Source organism: Gossypium hirsutum, chromosome D13 (assembly GCF_007990345.1).
Source record: "Gossypium hirsutum isolate 1008001.06 chromosome D13, Gossypium_hirsutum_v2.1, whole genome shotgun sequence".
NCBI lineage: Eukaryota > Viridiplantae > Streptophyta > Magnoliopsida > Malvales > Malvaceae > Gossypium > Gossypium hirsutum.
In genome coordinates, this window is record NC_053449.1 from 8,219,264 (window position 1) to 8,228,423 (window position 9,160).

The 9,160-nt window shown below is 37.6% G+C and overlaps 1 pseudogene; it reads left to right on the plus strand.

Annotated features, from left to right (window-relative positions):
• The first annotated feature begins 374 nt into the window (after positions 1 to 374).
• LOC107919022 (brefeldin A-inhibited guanine nucleotide-exchange protein 1-like) lies at positions 375 to 8,186 on the plus strand (annotated as a pseudogene).
• Positions 8,187 to 9,160: the final 974 nt, after the last annotated feature.

Below are 9,160 nucleotides of genomic sequence, written 5' to 3' on the forward strand. Positions count from 1 at the left end.
GGTGGAGGTCGATTTCGGGTAGGGAGGGAGGGTAAAACAGAGAGTTGGGAAGGGAAGCCGGACGTAATAGGTAATCTGGGATTTAGGAAGGGAATAGAAAAGCAGGGAATTTGGGGATTAGGTCGGGATTGTATTACGCGCGTAATATCTATTACAGCGAACTAAACGCCGGAATAGGGGCGTAATGTAATAGGCGCGTAATCGAGACGTAATGGATTACCTATTACACTGAACCAAACACAAGTAATGCGTGTACGGTGGCGCGAAGATTTAGTTATTTCCAAAAGAAAGAAAACCGAAGGTTAGCCCGTTGTTGCTTTCTCTCTTTTTTATTATTATTGTATTGATTTCATTCTCTGGCATTTTGTTTTCCAATGAATTTGAATTTTAACCAACGCCCATACCAGATTTCGCCGATCTGAACCGCCGATTGAGGCCGCGATGTCAGCCTCCCAAACGCTCGGCGATCCGTCGAGGTGCGGCCGCGTTTTGGGACCATCTCTCGATAAGATCATCAAAAACGCCGCTTGGCGGAAACACTCTCACATCGTTTCCTCATGCAAATCCACTCTCGAAAAGCTTGACACTCTTCGACACCGGTTTGTCCAATCCGAAGTCTACTCTGCTCGGCATTTCCTTGTCCGACGCCGATTTTGTCCTCAACCCTATCATTCTCGCCCTCGACTCCAATTACGCCAAAGTTGCCTAGCCGGCACTTGAGTGTACGTTCAAATTGTTCTCCCTCGGCATCGTTCGCGGCGAGATCGATAGCAATAAGTCAAATCCGATTCTATACAAAATTGTCGCAAGTGTTTGCAAAGTCGGTGGCATAGACGAGGAACCGGTCGAGCTTGCTGTGCTACGTGTTTTACTCTCCGCCGTACAATGTCCTTGCGTTTTGATCCGTGGCGATTGTTTGCTTCTTGTCGTTAAAACTTGTTATAACGTATATTTAGGTAGTTTAAGCGGAACCATTCAGGCATGTGCTAAGTCCGTTTTAGCTCAGATTATGCTTATTGTATTCACCCGGGCGGAAGAAGATTCTATGGACGTTTCTATCAAAGCAGTGTCGGTTAATGAGCTTTTAGAGTTTACTGATAAGAATTTAAATGAAGGAAGTTCACTTTATAATTGTCAGAATTTTGTAAGTGAGGTTATGAATGCTAGTGAACGGGTTCCCGATTTGAAGCTTTCTCAGCCGATTACGGTTCACGACTTGCGAAATGGTGAGTCTAAGTTGTCGAAAGGGGAGCAGAATGAGGAAGTTGAGGAGGAAGAGATGAAGGAAGGGGCGGAATCAGGTTCCGCTGTGGTTAGTAGTAAAATTAGGGAGGATGGGTTTCACGTTGTGGGGCCACCATCTGGTTCAACCACAACTTTGTCTGCAGTCCAGGATATTTTTCTCCGGCATGAATCAGTGCAGTGCTTGGTTAGCATCATTAAGTCAATGGGCGCTTGGATGGATCAACAGCTGAAGATAGGTGATTCTGACTTGCCTAGGAGCTTCGAGAGTAACACTTCATCAGAGAGACCTTCAATCTCGATTGTAGAAGATGGAGTTGTCCCTGATTGTGAGTTGCATCCAGAAATGAATTTTGAATTGTCAGATACTGCTACGCTTGAGCAATGCCGGGCTTGCAAGATTGAACTCCAAGTCAGTAATTTCTTTATGTTGGGATAAGTATGAGTGGTTCTTCAAGTAGCAGTTACTTATCTAGCACTGAAACTGTCACAGAGGGCTGCCTAAATATATCATGATAATTTGCCCTATTACTATTGACTTCTCTACAGTCATGTATTTTTATGTAGCTTAATTTTATGTGTAGCTCTCCTTCTGTTTACAAGCTTAGTTTTACTGACCAACTTTACTGGGTTACATGCAGAAAGGTGTCTCATTATTTAACAGGAAGCCTTCCAAAGGCATCGAGTTTCTTATAAATACCAAAAAAGTTGGCAACTCTCCAGAGGAAGTGGCTGCTTTTCTGAAGAATAACACTGCTGGGCTTAGTGAAACCGTGATTGGTGATTATTTGGGTGAAAGGGAGGAATTTGCTTTGAGAGTCATGCATGCTTATGTAGATTCATTTAATTTCAAATCTATGGATTTTGGTGAAGCAATAAGATTCTTCCTATGCGGCTTCAGGTTACCAGGAGAGGCACAGAAAACAGACTGCATCATGGAGAAGTTTGCTGAGCGCTATTGTAAATGCAATCCAGACTCATTTACGAGTGCAGATACTGCCTATGTACTGGCATACTCTGTCATAATGCTCAACACTGATGCCCATAATAACATGGTCAATTTGTCAAAGCTGTTTTTGTTTCTTCAGTTTATCACTGAACTTTGGGCTTTTGTTTCACATGCTTGCTTCATAAAAATGTGTCTTATGAAGAATCTTTCTGATCTATTCTTCTGCTTGTATGCCATTCTGGGCTTTCATAAATAATAATATTGTTGTCAATAATATTGATCTTTCCTTGTACTCTTGCAAATTATGTTTTTAATTTTACATGGATAAACTTATAATAGATCTGATTATGTTCTGTTGAGTTTAGTTCCCATGCAAGACATGCAAAGGTGGCCATGCAAGAAGAAGTGGCAGCAGGCAGTCGAGCCATGATGTGCAGAAGCTGGAGCTTGAAGTTGCCGAATTACTTGTTATGTTTTTGGTTGTATTTTAATTATTTTTGTAATCTAGTTCATGTTGAACTAAGTTGGTAAACCTTTTGATGTAATTTTTTGTTGATTGATTGACTGAAAATCAGCAAAGAAACTTAAGCAAGCTGATTAACAATTTCCAATGTAATTTTAGTGGTGTTAGGTATGTTATTAGGTAATGACTTGTTTATTTTGTTGTTGTTATCTATTATATGTATTGGCATTATGCCTTTTTGAATGTTAATGAAAATTTAGCTCACTTTCATTCAAAAGATCTCTCTTTATTTTGATTTTCCATTGCAAATTTTTTTCTTCTTCTTCGATAGTTTCTTCAGCAAGGCTCGACACTTGCTGTCCAAGCAAGTGTAAAACAGCTTGCTACTGCCTCTTACACCAACATTTTCTCATTCTATTATATGTTGCTTCTGTATTCAGATGACCAAGTCTGATTTCATCCAAAACAACCGAGGAATAGATGATGGCAAGGATTTACCTGAGGAATGTCTTGGAGCTCTTTATGATCAGATTGTGAAAAATGAAATTAAGATGAATGCTGATTCTTCTCTTCCTCAAAACAAGCAGGCAAACAGCTTAAATAAGTTATTGGGTATGGATGGTTTACTCAATCTGGTCAATTGGAAGCAAACAGAAGAAAAGCCTTTGGGTGCAAATGGGCTTCTTATAGGACATATTCAAGAGCAGTTTAAGGCAAAGACAGGAAAATCAGAGTAAGTTTTTAATCTAATTTTCAAGTTTTCTCACTTGTATGGGTCATATATCGGTTTCATCTTGGCTCATGGTATCAATTTGTTAGTTTTGAGTTTTGACTGTGTATTCTTCCTTGGTAACATTTATCTGTGCACTTCAGATGAATTTTCACTTTATGATTAGAGAGAGATGTTATAGCACTGGATTTAAACTGTGATCGCAAACGTGTTCTCAACCACGTTGCGTCTTTCATAGTTGCGATGTAACTGAAGCTATGGCAGTCATGATATATATACTTTGTCTTTTTGTTCAACTTACTATAAAACATAGTAATGATAAAATTCTTTTTTACTAATGGTTTATTACACTCTACAAGCATATACTTATGAAAGAAAAAAATTGTTCACAGCTGTAAATTGAATCTAGATAAATATAATTCACTCTCTTGAGATTAGTTGCTGTGGATTGCTAACCAGTCACACCCAAATCATGGGGAATATTAGTGGTGGAGGGAGCTAAAGCAGCAAAAATAACAGCTGTACTGTTGCCTTAGAGCTGCTAGTTATTGTACATTCTTTTGCATGCCATAGGTTGTGATGTTGGTCGGGACATCATTTCATTTTAATTGACCCTAGGCCTAAACATTTGATAAATAAACAACATGCATCATTAAACAAAAAGGATTTAGTCCTTGTACCGTCCTCTATAGATTCTCTCCATCTTCTGTTTTAAATTGATTTTTGTTCTTTTATCATCCAAAATATCCTGGAAGACATACGTATTACACAAGATTTATTAACAGTAGCTTTTCTTTGCTTTTGCAGGTCTGCTTATCATCACATTTCAGATGTAGCAATCTTGAGGTTTATGGTGGAGGTCTGCTGGGGACCTATGCTGGCTGCATTCAGTGTCACTCTTGACCAGAGTGATGATAGACTTGCTACCACTCAATGCTTACAGGGCTTTCGATATGCTGTGCATGTGACTGCAGTAATGGGCATGCAGACACAGAGAGATGCTTTTGTCACATCTGCAGCAAAGTTCACTTTTCTCCATTGTGCTGCAGATATGAAACAAAAGAATGTTGATGCTGTAAAGGTAAGTAATTTCTTTGTACATGATAATAAAGAATGGAATCTCCTCCTGGTTTTCTCCATTTCTACGTCAGAGGAAGCATTAAAATTGCTGCATCTGAATGTTTGCTCATACAGCCTCCCACCATGGATACCATAAAATTCATTTGTTACGTACATTATAGTTTTATGCTTGTTAGTTCCTTTTCCTAGTGTTGCTTGGTTGTGCAACATTGATAGTCTAGTAGGTTGAAGTAGAACCAAGTAGCCTAAACTGTGATGGTTGAATAGTAAAAGTTGTCCAGTCGTTTGTTAGTGAAGTACGCTTGAAAAATTAATGCATAAAATTTAGTTAGTAAAGCGTGTTGCATGCAGATAGTGAAAGTTTCTTTCTGTGAAATGTTAATATCTCACTTGCTGAAACACTTCATTCAGGCAATAATATCCATTGCCATTGAAGATGGTAACCATCTTCAGGAAGCGTGGGAGCATATATTGACATGCCTGTCCAGAATTGAGCATCTGCAACTGTTGGGAGAAGGTGCACCAGTTGATGCAGGTGTTTTATCTGTATCTAACAGTGAAACAGATGAAAAGACATCGAAACCTGTTGGTCTTCAATCTCTGAAGAAAAAAGGAGCCATCCAAAATCCAGCTGTAATGGCAGTTGTCCGAGGGGGTTCATATGATAGCACCACTGTTAGAATCAATAGTTCTGGACTTGTACCTCCAGAGAAGATTAATCAATTCATTGCAAACTTGAATTTGTTGGACCAGATAGGAAATTCCGAGTTGAGCCATGTTTTTGCACATAGCCAAAGGTTAAATAGCGAAGCAATAGTGGCATTTGTGAAAGCCCTTTGCAAAGTTTCTATGTCAGAGTTGCAGTCTCCAACAGATCCTCGAGTTTTTAGCCTCACAAAACTAATTGAAATTGCGTATGAGTCTTATCTTTTTCTTTAAGTAAATTTCCTATAATGCTATCTCCAACAGATCTTAAATTTTTAGCCTCACAGATAAAATTGCCCTGTCTCTGTCTGATGCATCTCTCTCTCTCTCTCTCTCTCTCTTTATCTCCCTCCTCCTTTGTGTGCCTATGGAGAATCCTTATTCTAAAATTTTCTATTGCAGGCATTACAATATGAACCGCATCAGATTAGTTTGGTCTCGCATGTGGCATGTTCTTTCTGATTTCTTTGTTTCGGTTGGATTGTCCAAGAATTTGTCTGTAGCAAGTTTTATGATGGATTCATTGTGGCATCTTGCTATGAAATTTTTAGAACGCGAGGAGCTTGCAAACTACAATTTCCAAAATGAATTCTTGAGACCATTTGTGATCATTATGCAGAAAAGCGACTATACAGAAATAAGGGAATTAATAGTTCGATGCATTTCTCATATGGTCCTCAGCCATGCTAGTAATGTGAAATCTGGATGGAGAAGTGTTTTTATGGTATGTTAACGGATTGTACAAGAGATCTATTGTTGTGCTGCTCTGATAGTCTTTCTTTTGTCTCAATTTTGTCCTTTGTCACAGGTGTTCACAGCTGCGGCTGATGATGAGCAGAAGAATAGTCTTACTGGCATTTGAGACAATGGAAAAAATAGTTCGAGCACATTTTCCTCATGTTACTGAGACAGAGGCTACCACTTTTATGGATTGTATAAAATGTCTCATCAAGTTCACAAATAGCAGGATTAACAGTGATGTTAGCCTCAATGCTATTGCATTTCTCCGGTTTTGTGCCCTCAAACTTGCTGAGGGAGGACTTGGTTGCACTGGCAAGAGCTGGGATGATGGTTCATCTGTTTCAATTATATATAAGGATGGTTCAGATGTACGAAGTTTAGCCAATATTGATGATCATGGATCCTGTTGGGTTCCTCTGCTAACAGGTAAACTGCTAATTTAGTTGCTTGGTAATCCTAAAACCGCACTGGCTCTGTTATGCAAAACGGATGGATAATAGGCTATCTGTGTGACTTGACGGATAATAGGATATTTCTGTACAGAGGTCTTGTATGCCACTCCTCCTGGTAGGATCATATTTATTATTTCATCAAACTACCCCCAATCTAGGTTAGACTCTCATTGTCCAAGTTGAATGCTAAAATATCTCCACTTGTCCGCTTCTTTCTGAATGGCAACATGATTGTTATCTGCTTTGGTTTTCGATGTTGCAAAGATGAAGTGCCATTCCTGTTTTGAACTTGTAGAATTTTGATATGTTGTTTCAGGTTTGTCAAAACTAACAACAGATTCAAGACCGGCTATCCGAAAGAGTTCATTGAAAGTTCTTTTCAACATCCTGAAGGATCGTGGTCATCTTTTCTCACGAACATTCTGGATTGGTGTTTTTAGTTATATTGTTCTCCCCATATTTAATGATGCATGCAAAAGGACGGACATGGCAGTAAAAGACGAGCAAGTTTCACCCACTTCAAAATCTCCGCATCCTGATGGAAGTACATGGGACACAGAAATTCTCGAAGTAACAGCACGCTGTTTAGTAGATTTATTTATCTGTTATTACAATTTACTGAGGCCTCAGATATCAAATGTGGTATCTATTCTGATAGGGCACTTAAAAAGTCCAACAAAGGGTTCTGCAAGCACTGCGTTTGCAGCGATATTTCGTTTGACAGCAGAGTTGGGAAGTAGATTTTCAGAAGATGAATGGAGAAAATTTTTTCTAGCTTTAAAAGAAGCAGCCACATCAACATTGCCTGAGTTTATGAAGCTTGAGAACCATGGATGACATCAGATTGCCTGACAATTCTCAATACCATGATAATATCGAAACAAGCTCTGATGATGGAACGAAAAATGATGATCTTGAGGATGATAATCTGCAAACCGTGGCTCACGTGGTTTCGAGAGTGAAGAGTCATATAGCAGTCCAGCTGCTCATTTCACAGGTTCTCCCATTACACTCTATTTTCTTGCATGCTAATAATTGACTCTTTATGATACCATCAAGCACGTGACATGATCGTGTGTTTTTTTTGGCTTTCACCATTGCAGGTTATAAAAGATACAAACAAAAAAAACCTACAATTCTTGTCAGCTTCCAACATCAGTATCATTGTTGAGATATTTTCTTCCATCGCATCACATACTCAGCAACTTAACACCGATATTACCCTTCAAAAGAAAATACGGATAGCATGCTCAATCATGGAGCTCACTGATCCTCCTATGGTTCACTTCGAGAACGAGGCGTACCAAAATTACCTCGACTTCCTCCAAGATTTAGTCCAAAACAACCAATCCGTCTCGGCTGAGATGAACCTAGAATCACTACTCGTGGCAGTATGTGAAAATATACTTCAGTTATACCTTAACCGTACAGATCACCACTACGAGCAGCAGAAATCAGGCCCAGTCACGCGTTGGGTTCTTCCATTGCCTTTAGCCGAAAAGGAAGAATTGGCAGCTACAAGGCCTTTACTAGTGTTAGCATTGAAGGCATTGGGTGATCTGGGCAAGGATTCCCTAAGAAAATACATTGCAAATCTGTTTCTTCTGTTGGTAGGTCTCGTGCGGATCGAGAACAACTTGGGCTCAGGCGAAGCCGAACGTGTTCTAACCAAACATATTCCAATCAGGTATAGGTCCAATAATTATGCAATAATTTATCATCTTATACAGTATTACTTACTCATATATTTCGTCATTATATTGAAAAGCCAAAATGTCATCAATATTATATTCTTCTTGTAGTATATTTTGACTTTTATTTTGACTAAACATGCTGTCAGTTTTCGTAAAATTTTAATTTTAATTTGTGTTTAATAAGTTAAAAATTAATTTTTTTTTATTTTTTTAAATTTAAAATTTTTAGTTCAATTATTAACATAGTTAATATATTCTATTAAAATTTGCTCATCATTAAATATGCTTGCTTCTAAATTGACATGATTGCATGAGTATATTGATAGCAATCCTATAGAAAATTTTAATAATAGGAATAGAATTTTTAAATTTATTTTAACTAAAGTTAGGATAATCTCAAAATTCATTTCAATACATAAATTTACGACATATTTTACACTTTTATTTTGTTTTTCTCTCCCTTCATAAAGGTGTATCTTTTTCTTTCAAATGTTTGTAGTTTGTGGGTCATAGTCCACGTTAATCATCAAAGTATTATTTATTTGTGTTTATTGAATTTTGGGACTTTTCATATGATTTAATATTCTAATATCAAATGAAATTCATGATATTTCTCTTCAGAAGCACGACAAGCATCTGGAAGTCATATGATCCACTACCATGATAATGCATCTTTTTGGTTGTCATCTTTTATGCATAATTGAATTATTTTTATTTGTTTTAAAGAAACCTGTCTGGATGATCAGCAAGCTAGTGAAGACACTGGGTTGGCTCATGGCTGGCTGCTGCCCTTTTTCTTTACATTTGGTCCTTAAATTTGGAATTTTTTAAAGTTGGTCCTTGATTTTTTTGTTCATATTAAATTTAAAATTTGACAGTTTTTCTTTTGTTAAGATGTGACGATATGATACTCTGAGATTATTTCACATCATTACTTAAAATTTTTATATAAAATCTAAAAGAATACAAAAATTTATAAAATTTTAATGTGGCATAGTCTCTGCCATGTTCAAGGATAAATCGGGAACAACTGCCATATTCTTAAACTAATTATGTGGTCAAAAAAAAATCAGGGATTAAGATAAAAAAAAATTATCAAATTTA